Source organism: Salarias fasciatus, chromosome 18 (genome assembly GCF_902148845.1).
Source record: "Salarias fasciatus chromosome 18, fSalaFa1.1, whole genome shotgun sequence".
Taxonomy (NCBI): domain Eukaryota; kingdom Metazoa; phylum Chordata; class Actinopteri; order Blenniiformes; family Blenniidae; genus Salarias; species Salarias fasciatus.
This window is the reverse complement of record NC_043762.1, coordinates 9117135-9132370: the sequence shown is the minus strand read 5'-3', so window position 1 is coordinate 9132370 and position 15236 is coordinate 9117135. Positions and strand designations below refer to the sequence as shown.

Here is a 15236-nt window from a genome sequence, read left to right as displayed (position 1 = left end):
GATATTTTAATCAGTACATATTCAATTCAAAACACATTATTTTTTTCCCAAGTGGGCAATTTGAAGCACACATGTGGTTTTGATTTGTTGTTTGAGTTATTCAGCTATAAACGTTACCGATGATTATCAGCAGCATATGCGGTTGGAAACTTTATTTGTTGTAAAACCATCCTAAAAGAACCAAAAGCCATTGCAGTGTATAGAAAATAATCAGCTCTTTAGTTGCAATCCAGAAGCTTCTTAATGAATCACTGTTATACCAAATCTCTGTCCTAACTTCTAAAAGATCTTGATTTAATTTTATCTAACATAAAGAGCCTTGCAGCAAGTAAGGAAATTCACATGTAAACAAGAAAAAAAATCCTTCAGGGCAAATATGAAATTCAAGGCAGAGCCCTGAAGGCAGAAACATGAGCATCATTCAGCGCCAATACAAATATCTACAAATAGATTTTAATTAAATTTAGAGAGATCTTCAGCATTAGACACAAATCCTCAGTGGTTTTCACAGAAGATGGAAGAGAAGTACTGTGTCACAGGGCAGTGATTATACTTTTGTCTTTTGTTTTGGGAGCTACAGTATGAAAACAAACACAAAATAACCAACTGAGGAAAAGCTAAACATTCCTCCATGTATAATGCTTTTTAAATTTTCGAGTTGGAACTAATCCAAACTGACTATGGGTGAAAGTGGGGTGCTCTCAGGACAGCCTTCTTTGCAGGGCAAACACAGAAACAATCACACACAACCAAAGTCCATCTATACAAGTGCAAAGATGCAAATAATGAGCATATTTATTAGTTTCCCATATAAAGAAAAGGAAATGCCAAGATTGTTTCTCCATCAACATACAATAACTTGTAAGTGTAACGAAATAATCAGGAAGTGGACTGCAGCTAGCTGGAACAAAACAGAATATATTTTTAGAAAGCAATAAGAACACAATAGCATATACATTAAATGATCAAAACCTCGAAGATTACTGTGTGAATTCACAATAATGCGTCACCCACTTCCACTTTAGAGAGGTATCCTAAAATCTGTGTTTAATGTGGGGAAAATAAGCCAAAAATGACAAAGGTCTCTTTCCTGATGTAACCTGAGTGATGAACGCTTTGCTCAAGGACCCAGTGACGACCCGTCAACAGTAGGAATCAAACCTGCAAACTTTTGCTTACAAGTTTCAGGGCAACCAGATCAAACAATATTTTCCTCAGCAAGTATGGAAGCCTTTTATTCCTTTAGCTGTAACTCGAGATTCAATACCCCTGCAGGTGAATCTCCTGATGTATTTTCAGATTTCCCTGCACGGTGAAGCTTTTTCCGCACTGCTTGCAGCTGTACGGCTTCGTCCCGCTGTGGAACCGCTCGTGTCTCAAGCAGTTGTCCTGCCTGGAAAACATCTTGCCGCAGATTTTGCAGCTGAACGGCCTCTCCCCCGTGTGCACGCTCTGATGCGTCTTCAGCCGGGTCTTCTGGGTGAAAGACTTCCCACATTCGAGGCACCTGAAAGGCTTGACGGCCTGGTGAGAGGCCTTGTGCTCCTCCAGCTGAGACAAGCGCAGGAACCCCTTGTTGCACACAGAGCACATGAAGAGTTTGTGACTGGATCGCCACACATTCGTTGGCCGTTTCGCCCGCAGGATGTTCCTATGATGGCGGTAATCCTCGGTGTGTAAACTCAGCGCGGGTCTCTGTTCGTGTGGCATCGCCGGTGACGGGCCGGCCTGCTGCAGAGCCGACTGCAGGCACTTGTCCTGACTGTACTGAGGATGAGAAACGTGTCTGAACTGTTCGCTCTGGGCAGTCTCTGGAGTGATGCCTTCCATGCACGCGGAGGAACCCTCCGCCTCCAGCTTCACCGGCACGCTTAAGCAGTCGGCTATGATCTCCTGCGCCGTGATCGCCTGAGGATCGAAGGAGCCGTCTGCGGTCGCGGGAGCAGGATACTGCTCGGCGTGAGAGGAGAACATCTGAACGTGCTGCGGCATCGCTACCGAAGCGGCCCAGAGCGGGTCCTCCGGGGCTGCTCCGAAGTCCGCCGCCGTCGCTGTGTCGTCTTTGGTTTCCATGGCGGCGGCTTCATCTGTGGGCTCAGGTTTCACCACCAGCCGGATGTTCAGACTCTCGTTTGCTCCATCCGGAGGCTGCCACAGCGAATCAGCGCTTCTTTGTTCGAAACATGGTGTTTGTCTCCCGATCTACTTTATCTGCAACAGAGAGGAAACCAAGAGACTGAATTCCACACAGTGAGAGTTAGGAATGACAATCAACCATGGCTGTTATCATACTCTTTACTGTTCACCTGTAAAATTTATTCTTCTACCCACAGAACTGTAATGATGACACCAGTTTCAAGATATTCTACTGATCCGAAGCGTTCCTGACCGAGGTTGCTATTTCAATGTCTTAATGTTCATTACATGCAACTGTAGCTCCCTGTTGTTCTATCTTGGCCAAAGCTCACTTGAAAATCATCATGAATGTTCAAGCTGCGGCATTTTTCTGGTCATTTTTCACTGTTAGTATCAACATTTGTATTTCCCAACATTATCTCTCCATCTTAGGCCAAAGAACAACACATGAGGTCATCAAACAGGGAGAAAACATTCATTACAATCAACAAAATGTGCAGTGTTGTGAGAAATCCAGTAGACAGAATAATAAATGCTTTACACTGAGTGACTTTAACCTTTTTACAGGGCATGCACTGAAATATCCAGGGTTAAAAGTGTCCAGTGGACTTCTGCAAATGCTTCTACGACACTGTAATCCCATGATGTGCATTCAGCAGTAAAACTTTGTGTTGTTTGCATGAATCACGAGGAAGACGGCAGTCCTGGTGGTTTTGGCTCTACTCAACCCATGGAGACAAATGTGTACTGAGAGACTGATTGTGAAGGAAATTTAACTGAGTATGAAACTGACAGCAAAAAAATTCCCAATCTTGGACTGAATTGGAGGCTGCTTTTTCCCCTCTAATGGGGAGTGATTGTTCAGATCAGAGTAACAGATACTGATTCTAAATAGGAAATTAGGCTTTTAGACTCTGCTGGAAGAATGTATACCATGCTGGCAGCTTGTTTGAAGTCAGAAATGGAACTGAGGGATCTGAGCTCAGCTCACCCACCCACCCACATAATGCAGCCCATCATCACCAGATTCGAACCTGGTACCCATTCACAGTTAGGTCCAATGCTGCCGGAGGAACTTTGCAGGCTCTCACCTTTGTGGAGGATGGCCTCCTGAGCTTTGCACAGCTCCTCCTCCATCACTTTCAGACTCCTCCTGAGCTCCTGGATCTCGCCGTCCCTCCGACAGATCTCCTTCCTCAGCACCAGCCCCCCGTCCTCCACCAGCTTGGTGATCTCTGCCACAGCGGCTTTGGCTAAGACGTCCATGATGGCAGCGAGCTGCGAGCCGAACGAGCCGTGGAAAGACATCCTGAGTCCGCCGAGAGGGAGTCCGGGGGTCCGCTGGAGGCTCGGCGGCTGCGGGCTGCTGGATTGTGATTCAACGCTGTAAAAATTCTTTTTTTAATGCGGACATTTTAGCCAGACCGTGTTTGTTAAAGGGATCACCTGATCATAAACAACCTGCTTGGAAAAACAGAGGTTAAAACAAACGGAAGTGACGTCGAACCGTAAAACTCCGAATAAATGGGAAACACGTTTTTTTTTTCAATTGAACGAAATTGAAACGTAATAAATAAAATAATAATAAATAAATAATAATAGCACACACAGCTGTCACAAGTTAAAAAGATTAATAGATTTTTTTAAACAAAAGGCTAGAATAAACCAAAAAATAGAAGCTAAAGCACAAGAGTACCCTCCTGCAGGTCCTTCTCAGATTAAATAAAAAAAGGGTCTGTTTTACCTGTGAAGTTAAAAGACATCTTTTTCATTTAAGTAATGACATAGTTCCTCAAGAAAGGCGTGAATATTAGTTTTGTTGTCTATTTTTGTGTATATGGAGTTTTCAGTTATTAAATTATGTTCAAGGCCAATTATTATTTTTTTAAGGTCAGAATGATTGTCAAATTTGAATGGTTTTCAAACACCCAACTCCACCATAAAGTCGAAGTATGTTTGCAGTAAAGGAAGCACAATTCATATTTCAAACGTCCACCTGTTTGTTCACCAAAAAAGCTATTTATTCTAATTAAGATACACAGTTTATTATTATTATTATATATTATTATTATTATTATTATTATTATTATTATTAGGAAAGACACTTTTCTGTTATAAGACTTATTTTTCCTCTTGTGCTTCCTTTGTTGTGTGTACAGTATTTTGAAAGCTTCATAATCTATATTTTAGTTTAAATTACATCATCCCATCTTCACTACTACTCTGTCCAATCTAGAGTTTTATTGTTTGCCTCTTTATTGATAAGTATGTAGCATAAAATAATGTCACATTTATTTATTTGTTTGTTTGTTCATCTAGGTGTTACTTTGTGCATGGATGCATGCATGTGTTCTTCTTTGTGTTTTGTGTGGAAGAAAAGATCTGCACAGCTTGTAAATAGGCAGTTTATTTATTGAGCACACTGACTGTTCTGCTTTGCATACAGGGCAACAATGCAGGGATCAGATTTCCGTGTCTACATCCCAGCTAACCTCACCTGAACAACAAACATCTCCCATCAAATGAAGTAAACTCAGAAGAGATTATCCAAGCTTGTGTTGGTCAGCCGGAGAGCCTCCTGATCTTTGCTGCACTCTGAGGTTTTCCAGCGGTCGACATCAAAGACCTGCAGGATCCAAAAAAGACGTTTGCCACACTGATCCACTTCAACAAAGCTCCGGCTGTATCAAGAAGGAGATAGCTACCTTTTAAAGAAAGGAGTCGGGGTGTGTGATAATAACCTGATTAGCTGCCTCTTCAGTTGTCACATTGTTTCTTGTGACCTTAATCCTTGTGTAAAGTGACGGTTCATTTTATTAGACAGAAAGAAAGAAAACCCCTGAAAGCAATTTGAACAGAAAATGTATCTTTTCTACTTTTATTTCTGTTGGATTTTATCTATTAAAAAAGGGAAAGCATGTTCCATTAGGATAATTGCCTTCCTTATCTCACTCATCTTCCTGTTTAAACCCTGATCTGCCTACTCAGTAACTTTGCCCTCTCAGGGTATTAACATTTGAATATCTCAAAGGTCAGAGGAAAGATTGGTAGTTGAGTATTAAGCCATCTGACTTTTAGGTCTCAGATTTGTTATGTGGACAGTTTTATATTCAAGCTAAAGATCCACCTTTTCCCAGTGATATTGGATTTTCTTACTGTGTTTTATTGTCACATTGTCTTTTACGTTCTTGGTGTCTTTAAGCTGATTTGAAATACAAGGATAAACAGATTAGTACTATCATAACTAATCAAAAGTGCTAGAAATGTGTTTTACAAGGTCAAAATGTTCTTCATTTCTACAGCTGAAGCTGATATTGTTGAACTGAATTATGCTGAAGAGAACCGTGTCATCTGTCTTTATTTAACACCATATATATTTTGAGTTTTTATAGCATCATAAATTATGTTTATTCACTGTGAAGCCCGTCTGAATGTGTCTTTGATTATATACAGATATAACTTAGTTATAAAACTTTCACCTATACAAAGAAGACATTGAATATCTTAAAACTATATGACGGCTTTCAGCCAAATTTTAACATGATAGATCATAGCTTGTTTAGGTGAGGGTTTTCACATGGCTCATTACAGCTTATCAATGTCATCAGATGATAAGGAGCGCAACAATCGACAGAAGATTAATTTTTATCTAAACTCTTAAAAAAAAAAAGGAAACTTTTTATTGCCAAGGCAAAGGGCTACGAGCCACTGAAATTGGGCCAGTAACCCACCATGTGAGAATCACTGTTATAGATTGCTAGAAATACATATTGCACTTACAGGTGGAGCAACTGAATGTTTTCTGTTGTTCCTGAAACAAAGTCCATGCGTGTTTCTTCAAACTGAATTCATATCAAAGCAACCAAACAGGTCAGCTGGGCTTGGTCATACTGTCATCCTGTCACCCTGAACAAAGGCGATAGCTTTAAGCTACTCTGTCTGAGAGCAATAAACATATAAATGGTTTATCTGTTTACACGTGACCTAGTTAGTCCAAACAGTGAGGTAAAACTGGGAAAGTCTGGGTGAACAGGGGTCAGATGGGTGGGCTGAACCAGGGACACGTGTGGGCGGGCTCGGTCCCGGTGGCTTTGGCGGCCCCTGCTGGTCAGACTGCAGAACCGCACTTGAGGAAACGGCTGTGTGGAGCGGACGAGTGTCTCGTGGTCCACTCTGATTGGTCCAGACACGCGCTCCGTCCAGCCAATGGCAGGCAGACATCTGTTCGCCGGAGCCTCTCTGAAATATCGCCCCTCTTCCTCCTGATAGCAGTCGTTTCTCGGCACAGCATCGACCTCGGTGAGCCCCGCGACGTCCAGGTGGGAAATGGGAAAAATGCAGGTTCTGGCCGTGCTGGCGGTGACGCTGGCCGTGTGCCGCGTGCACGCCACCGTTTATTTTCGGGAGGAGTTCACTGACGGCGGTGAGTTTCTTTTTTTTTGTTGGCTCAGGAACGTTGTAGAGAGCACGAGGTTAGCCTTGATTCATTTGACTGTTAGCTCGACATTTTCCTCCTCACTTGTGCACATTTTTAAACGAGCCATTCGGCGATAGATGCCACTCTTATCATGTCATAAACTTGTTATCCTCCAAGCTAATTTGTGACACATCCGGGTCATCTTTGAAGTTTGTAAAGCATGCGGCCCAAGTTGCTAGAAAAATGAAAAAAAAAAAAAAAACTCAACTAAGAATTTAACTCTCATCTGGCACATATTATTAGTAGAATTGTTAGGATTGTCAGTTCTACTTGGATAAATGTGGTTACTGTGTTAATTCCCTGCTAATTTAACATATCTTTTTCTTTCAAAGATGCGTGGAAAAGTCGCTGGGTGACCTCCAAATACAAGTCTGACTATGGAGAGTGGAAACTCACTGCTGGGAACTTCTATGGAGATGCTGAGAAAGATAAAGGTAAATGTTCCTAGTAATCCTGTGTAGCCACTGAGTAAATATCACACACATTGATCAATACTGGTAGTCATTCAAGTTGTATCCTTTAAGGTAATACTCTCAATGCACTTGACCTGAAAAGTTAGTTCCTCATTTGACTTCTTAATGATAAGTTAAAATGAAAGAGAAACTATCACCAAGCTCGCTGCATTCACACGGCCAAAAACACCCCGAATAAAAGTTTAAATCTTCTGTTTCTAAGTTTAAAAAAAAGACCCTTCAACTCAGAATCCAGTATTTTGCAGAAATTGCCCAAAGATTCGCTTGTATCAACACGTAAGCAAAAATCCAGGAGGGCTTGAGTGTGAAGTGAAGGTTCAACTGCATTGCCTCATAACAAGGAAGTCAGAATGTTTTAAAAAAACAGCGACCTCCCCTAAGCAGGATTGGCTGGTTTCGCCTAGTATTTTGGACGCTCCATTCATAAAAACAGAGCACTAAAATATATTTATGACATCTTCCTGTTAATTTGTACTTTAGTTTAAATAAAAGAACAGTCCATTCATTGGAACATCTCCTATTCAGCCCTTTAGTTGTAAATGATACTAAAAAAAAAAAAGTAGTATTTGATTTCCCCAACTCTGGTAACTAAAAAGAGCTATTTTGTGCTTTCTCTTCAGGTCTTCAGACAAGCCAAGATGCTCGTTTCTACGCTACCTCTGCTCGTTTTGATCCTTTCAGCAATGAGGGGAAATCTTGGTCATTCAGTTTACAGTCAAGCACGAGCAGAAGATCGACTGCGGCGGCGGCTACGTCAAAGTCTTCCCCTCCGAGTTGGACCAGACTAACATGCATGGAGAATCCAGCTACTACATCATGTTTGGTGAGTCACGGTGTGCAGATAATAAAGGACATTAGCAGCCAGACCTGGTCCCTGATTCTTAATACAGCTATTAATTGAACTTGTTTCCCTCAGGCCCTGACATTTGTGGCTACAGCACCAAAAAGGTTCACGTCATCTTTAACTACAAGGGCAAGAATCACCTCATCAAGAAAGAAATCAAATGCAAGGTAGTTCTTTTTCTATTCTTAAATATAAACTTAAGTTCTTCCTCTCTGTAGGCTTAATCCAAAAATCTGATTCTCTTTTAGGATGATGAGCTGACCCATCTCTACACGCTGATCCTGAATTCAGACCAGACCTATGAAGTGAAGATTGACAACGAGAAGGTTGAGTCAGGCAGTCTGGAGGATGACTGGGATTTCCTGCCACCTAAGAAAATCAAGGACCCCGAAGCCAAAAAGCCAGAGGACTGGGACGACCGCGCTAAAATCGACGATGCTACCGACACCAAGCCTGAGGTGAACAGCTTTTTAGTACTGACATTCTGCTGCTATTTCTGTGTAGTTCATTGGAAATACAGTTGGTAGAAAACTCACTTAAACTCTTGTTCGTCTTCAGGATTGGGACAAGCCCGAAAACATTCCAGATCCTGATGCCAAAAAGCCCGAAGACTGGGATGAGGATATGGATGGAGAGTGGGAGCCACCGATGATCCCCAACCCCGAGTACAAGGTGAACTACAGTTTGACAACCACACATAGAGCTGTTATCAACCCTTTATTTGTGCACTGTTTGACTTTATTGCTACCTGCTGTGTTACAGGGAGAGTGGAAACCTAAACAGATCGACAACCCCAACTACAAGGGCCAGTGGGTGCATCCTGAGATTGACAATCCCGAGTACAGTGCCGATTCCACCATCTACAAGTTCGACAGCATTGGCGTTTTGGGTCTTGATCTCTGGCAGGTGAGGGATGAATTGTCTTCTTTGAGCCGTGGTGTTTCTGCAGTTTCCCTTCTTCATTTACAGAATGTTGTTATTTATCACAGGTGAAATCTGGCACCATCTTTGACAACTTCCTGATTACCGACGATGTGAAGGAAGCGGAAGACGTTGGAAAGGAGACCTGGGGTGTGACAAAGGTGTGTTGATTAATCATTACTGTGAATCACGTGACGATTATTTAGAAAAAGGCCATGACCCCATCATCTGTCAAATACTGCTTTACAATACCGTGGTCATGTGACTCTTCCCCCTACAGGAGCCAGAGAGGAAAATGAAACAGGAGCAGGACGACTTGAAACGAAAAAGGAGGAGGAGAAGAACAAAGAGCAGGACACAGGTGACGAAGACGAAGATCTAGATGAGGAAGAGGAGGAAGAAGAAGAGGAGGAAGATGCAAAAGAAGACACTGAGGAAGCACAAACTTTGGAGGAAGACAAACCCAAAGATGAGCTTTGAGGAGGCGTGGCCAGAGAGTTTGCTTTCCTGCCCCACCTTCAGAAACTCTGTCCTGCACTTCCCAGGGGTATTGTGGCTGCTGTGCATCCTTTCCCTGAGATCTGGACACGACCCGACACGGGAATCTCATGTAGTAATTAGGGGAAAGGGGGGTGTTCGTGGACATGGTGTCTTTCATTTTGGTCATTGTTACCCCAGAACTACTGGATTGATTCTGCAGTTTTCCTCTGACTAAAGTTCATTCCTCATTTTGTAATTACACAGCTGTCATCTGCTGTTTTTTGGTTTGTTTGTTTTTTCCCCTTTCTCTCTTCACATGTGCTATTTTTCTGCTTCTCTTTGGAAAGTGGTTGTCTGTTAGTGTTTAGATGGTAGACCTTTTGAAGCTAATGCTAAAAATGACACATGGGGGGGAATGATGAATATCCATTCAGCTTTAAGTCCATTGATTGTGATTGAGAGTTTTTCCTCAAGGTCCTGAACACAAAACATGTGAATCAAAATGACATAAATCCAGATTAATGTATGTAACTTATTTTGGTTTTCTGTGGCACTGACTTTTTTTTTTTTTTTTTCATTTCCATACACTTTAAAGGAATATCTGAAATGATTCAGTCACGAATGACTTGTCCATACAATCAGAAATCTGGAGAACCCCTGTTGTGATTCGAGAGGGTCACAGGTATTTTAATTGGACAGAGTGATATTGATACCAAACTTTTAATAAAAACATAAGTCCACCGTGTGGTTATATTGTGTGCTGCCTGAACTCACCCTAGAAATGAGATTTTATTTTTTTCATGTCAGAGTATTTTACAGGGTTCTCAATGGCACAGGGAGTGAAATATAGATTGACTAATATGGACTTCAAGCTGAGGAAGATCAAGAACTCTGGATCAACATTTAGAACTTCTACCTGAATTGTGGAGCTATAAAGTATCCAGTTGCTTCACAGGAATGGATCGTGATCAGGTTTCCGCTGAGCTTTACATATATTTAATTCATTTTAGAGGTGCGTTACAGACCAGACATCCTCAGGAAGGAGCAAGCTAAAAAAACATTGAGATGCAGCACAGAATTGTGACAGCATTTTTCACTGATTTGTTTTTTTATTGCAAAAACCTAATGTCTTGTAATGGTACATTTAATGGGTTTATTCAAAATTTTCAGATTCTGATGGGTAAAGTGCATTTATTCTCCACAAAAAAATTTCCACAACTTCAAAAAAAGCTTGTCATATAACATAAAAGTATATATTTTTAATGAGCTCAGTGGATTAGTTACAGCAAAATATAGAATATTCTATTAGCCCATTATAATTTGTCACGTTTAAAATGAAACAATTGGCTCATGTGGTTCATTTTTGGTCTTCCCATAAAGGTTTATGGGACTGACATTTTAATACAATCTTAAACTGAGCGTTTTCCATAAATGCTAGAATAATCTAGAAGTGGTGTGTTTAGAAGGGATTTCAAGTCGTTCCTCTGAGGTTTGTGATTTTTAGTTGTTTTCTGATGTGACTTGGACAAACAAAATGAAAATCAGTACAGTGTTTGAACACAGTGCCACATTTCTGAGACTTCACAAAGGACTCAATCTCTCTTTTAAGTGGAATTCAGATAATATTCCACATCATAAAATCAAACCTCTTGAATTGAATGTTTTCATATTTACTCCATTTATGAATGTCGCAGATGAATACAGCAGACGCACTGAGAATAAACAACGTGCAACGCAGTAAAGATATGAATAATGAGAAGCTGAACCATAAGTGTGATCTGAGAGCTGTCAGATTTAACGGTTTCATACCATTTGTAATAAATGTTCTGCTTGATTACTTGAAGGGTGACGTATTTGTGGTGCCGTCTATCGCTGTTGCAACCCGTAAAGAACATCAGGTTATGTAAAAAAGCACATCAGCTGTGTGAAATTATATTTTTTCCTGAAACCAACCAGTATTTGTGATTTGCAGTTGTAGAGAAATGTTTCATTGAGGAATGTGCACCTGAAAACAATGCAATACGAGTTAAAGTACAGTTTCTGTGTTCAATAGGTGGTGCATCAGTTTGCAGCATGTGGTTCATTATTCAGAGAACCTGAGTGTATAATGTTCATCCATCCTGGTGTGGTGGTTTGGTTTCTTTCTGCTCTCTGACACACCTTATTCAAATGATTCAACAAGCTCTGCTGAAGCTTCACTGCAACAGGCTGAGCGGGGGGATGGTGGGGGGGGGGGGGCAATATTTCTGGAAACATGGTGTGAAACCCAGCTGTTGGATGCTTTTCAAGTTAGAGCCTCGATGCTTGTTGATGAAAGTAGTCCGTCCTGAAACTGAGAGGTTTCTGCAAAACAAATGCTGTGTGTTAAATATGTTTCACCATCAGGTTCGACGTGCAATGCTACTTCAGCAGAACCCGTGGGTTGATTTGCTTTGCAGGAATTGATTGCATTTGGCATCCCACTTCAAAAATAAAAACAGCTGCAGCTTCAATCATTGATTGACCTTTTACACTATGGAGTCCAATTTCTAATGGATCAGGTGCACCGATCCAAGATGAATATTTATGACACATTGGATAGGTTGCAAGTCCGCAGCAGACAGTCACTCCGTTCTCACTGACAGGTAATTCAGAGCCACAAATTGGCTTCAGATGCAACTCGACAACCCTTTGAGAACCCACAGACAAAATGACATGGCAACGCCCTACGGAAAACCCTCAAACCCCAAACCAGACCCCAAACTGGACACTGCAAAACCAGCACGCTAACCACTACACATCTGTGCATCCTTCGGGTTAGTAGCAGCATTAATGTGCAAACACCAAAACTTTCTGTATCAGTTTCAAATTTAAATTCATTCATCAGTTGAGGATTCTGGAAAAATGATAGAGATCGTGCCCTAAAATGCAGTGAAAGCTGTTTTGTGAATCATTGCACTTTTAGTCGTCGTGATGGAGGCTGTAAGTAAAACAGAATAGTTACTGTTAATGTATTCTGAGTTTTTCTGTTTGAATTGTTTTGTTTAGGAAGAAAATAGCAGTGAAAATCAGTGTTCATAGGAACCCTAATTTAATGGAATATCTAATTGAAAATAAAATACTTGATGACATAGATTGACATAGAGGTCAACTGTTGACTTTAATCTGTTTTCCAACAGATGCAAATACGTTGTTTTAACTAGTTTCATTACATATAAAATACAAATTTCTCTTCAAGGTACTCTCATTGAAACATATCTTCTACAATCTCTGCTCAAATTCAAATCTGTGGTTTGACTGTTCATTCCTCCTAAATTATGGTTGGCCTACTTCATGTAATGATTGACAATACTAAAACCAATCATACTTTGCAAGATAACATCAGGTGGCCAATCAGATCATGCCACCATAAAGCCTTAGATACTCCTGCATGCAGACTGTGTATTAAAACAAGAAAGTACTGCATGTTTTGTGTGAATTACTACCTGCAATGTCCTTGTTTTTGCATTATGCCCCGGTGTGAAGCAGTTGGTCTCCCTCAATCTCATAACTTCTGGTTTTTTTCATTCAGAAAGTAAACTTTAGTGGAATGATACGGGAATGCCCTCCAGAGGGTAGTAAACACAGGTCAGAAAATCATCGGCTGACCTCTGCCCTGAATGGAGAAAATCATGCGCTGCAGATTCCTGAGATGGATCGCTGCCATCCTCAAACACCAATCATGCTCAAACACCAAACACCTGCTCAAACACCTGTCTGAACTGATATCTACTGATCAGTGACGGCACTAAACATCCAAATTATTAAACTATTTTAATCATCATATCATTAAATAATCTCTGACATGGTAATTGATGTTTTAATCTTCAGATGAAATCATCAAAAATCCATCTCAGATGAATCCTGTTTTATACTTTACATTTGTACTCTTTATATTCTATTCTATTCTATTCTATTCTATTCTATATTCTATTCTATCATTCTATTCTATTCTCTGTAGCAGTAACCCGTCCCTGTGTAATGACTGACAGCCGGAGGCCACGCCCACCGGACCCCCCCAACGCTTCCCTCCGCTCTGTCGCCGCTCGTGCCCGCTCTCTGCTTTCCGGGCGTGTGCGCGCTCCCGCAACACCAGGAAATATGGCGGCGCTCATGACGCTCAGTCAGGTAACAACTTAGAATCGTCCGAGAAAAGTGTCTGTTTTATTACGGGTCGTATTCCAGCGACACTGACAGTCGCCGCGTTCGTTCATTAATCGGCGGCGTTATAAACTGTGGTGGACATCGCTCAGGGGAGCGCGTTAACGAGCTTTCGCTGCCCATAAACTTCCCATGGTTAGCTAGGTTAAGTGAGGATAGCGAAGTTTCTCTTTATTTTTACTGAATATTCCCAACTCCTTTTTGTGACGGAGCTTAAAATGTTGCTGTTGCGTTGAAAATGTGACTGGCTAATAACTTGAACAGGAAATAAATTAGTTAGCGTGACATAACGAACAAGGCTGGGTATGATGCCCACCTTGTCTCGGTTTTTTTTAAATAAAAAATTAAATTAAACAAATAGTAAAAAAATTGTACTATTTGTTTAGTTAAATTTTTTATTTTCTATTTTTGTTCGTCTTTATTTGAACAGATTGGGCAATTGAGAGCCAGTTCTAATTATTAACGGTGACCTAGCCAAGAGGCAGCAAGGAAGCACAACGAAAAACAACAAAGCAATGCAGAAAGCTTAAAGGTCTGTTGCAGATGATTCCAGTCATTTGCAGGAGAAAAATTAAATGAAGAGCGACCACTGGTGGTGCAGGCTTTGAGTATGAGCAGATTGCAATTTGTGTTGTGAATAAGAGACTGTAGATATAGAGGATAAACAGCGTCCAGCTTGTGAAGGGGAGTTTTTGAGGCCGATCTGTCGATTACATTGCTTTGGACCCTCACCTTAAGTAAAGGAGGATTTGTTTCAGAAAGAAAGGCAGTGCAGTTCTTTACCCTCATGAGCAGAAAATTTTGTGGGTTTCAAATGTAAGTTTATTTTCAAACCAGATACCGACATACTTGTACCAGTAGCTTTAAACATACTCAATCCTAGAGTTATCTGAGGAAGGAAAGTTTTAGAGGATGCCTCTACATGTGGCATATACATTAACTGGTATAATATTATTGTTTCCTTTAGCTATCGAGTGGAAACCCAGTCTATGACAACTTGTATAGGCAGGTAAGTTATACATTTTGACTGCATCTTTCTGATTTTCTGCATGCACAAAAAAATAAAATGCTGGAGCAAGACAGTAATGTATTGTTTGTTGTAGCTCGATCCAGGAACACAGGAAACATATCAGCTGGCGATGCAGCTCAGTTCCTTAAGAGGTCAGGTTTGTCTGACAGCCACGCTGGGGAAGGTGAGTTAAAAACACACCAGAATGTAAAGATCAGGCGTATTCTCTGTCCATACCTCTAAAGTGCTTTATGTCCATTTTCTGTTTAAGATTTGGGATTTGGCAGATTCAGAACGAAGAGGCTACTTGGATAAACGGGTAACAGATTCTGTCTTTCCCATCAATCACAGTGCTGATGTATGCAGAAGGACGTTGGATTTCATGCATTTTCATGCGTCTCTCTTCCTCTTTTGCAGGGTTTCTTCGTAGCTTTGAGACTGGTTGCTTCAGCGCAGGGTGGAAATGACATCAGCCTTAATAACCTCAACCAAAACTTAGCAGCGCCCAAATTTGTAAGTTTCACGTGACTCCTGGGATGTTCGTGGTTTGGGACAGTATGATAATCTGCTGATATGCATAAAAACTGCTTGTCAGCTTTCTTAAGAAATTGCTCGACATGTTTTTCATCTATATACACATTATTGACCATCTACTTGTTAACACCTGTTTGATGCATTATTTGTTTTTTGAACAGAGAGATACCGAGCAGCCCCATT

The 15236-nt window shown here is 41.0% G+C and overlaps 1 long non-coding RNA gene and 2 pseudogenes across 1 annotated transcript; 2 read left to right on the top strand and 1 right to left on the bottom strand.

The window, feature by feature from the left end:
* Positions 1-479: 479 nt before the first annotated feature.
* On the bottom strand, positions 480-3615 carry LOC115404903 (zinc finger protein 571-like; annotated as a pseudogene).
* Positions 3616-6381: 2766 nt separating this feature from the next.
* LOC115404889 (calreticulin-like) lies at positions 6382-10076 on the top strand (annotated as a pseudogene).
* A 4614-nt stretch (positions 10077-14690) lies between these two features.
* LOC115404905 (uncharacterized) lies at positions 14691-15032 on the top strand. The gene is made up of 3 exons (XR_003933386.1): positions 14691-14703; positions 14791-14838; positions 14937-15032. It is a non-coding gene; the product is annotated as an uncharacterized LOC115404905 (long non-coding RNA).
* The last annotated feature ends 204 nt before the right edge of the window (positions 15033-15236 follow it).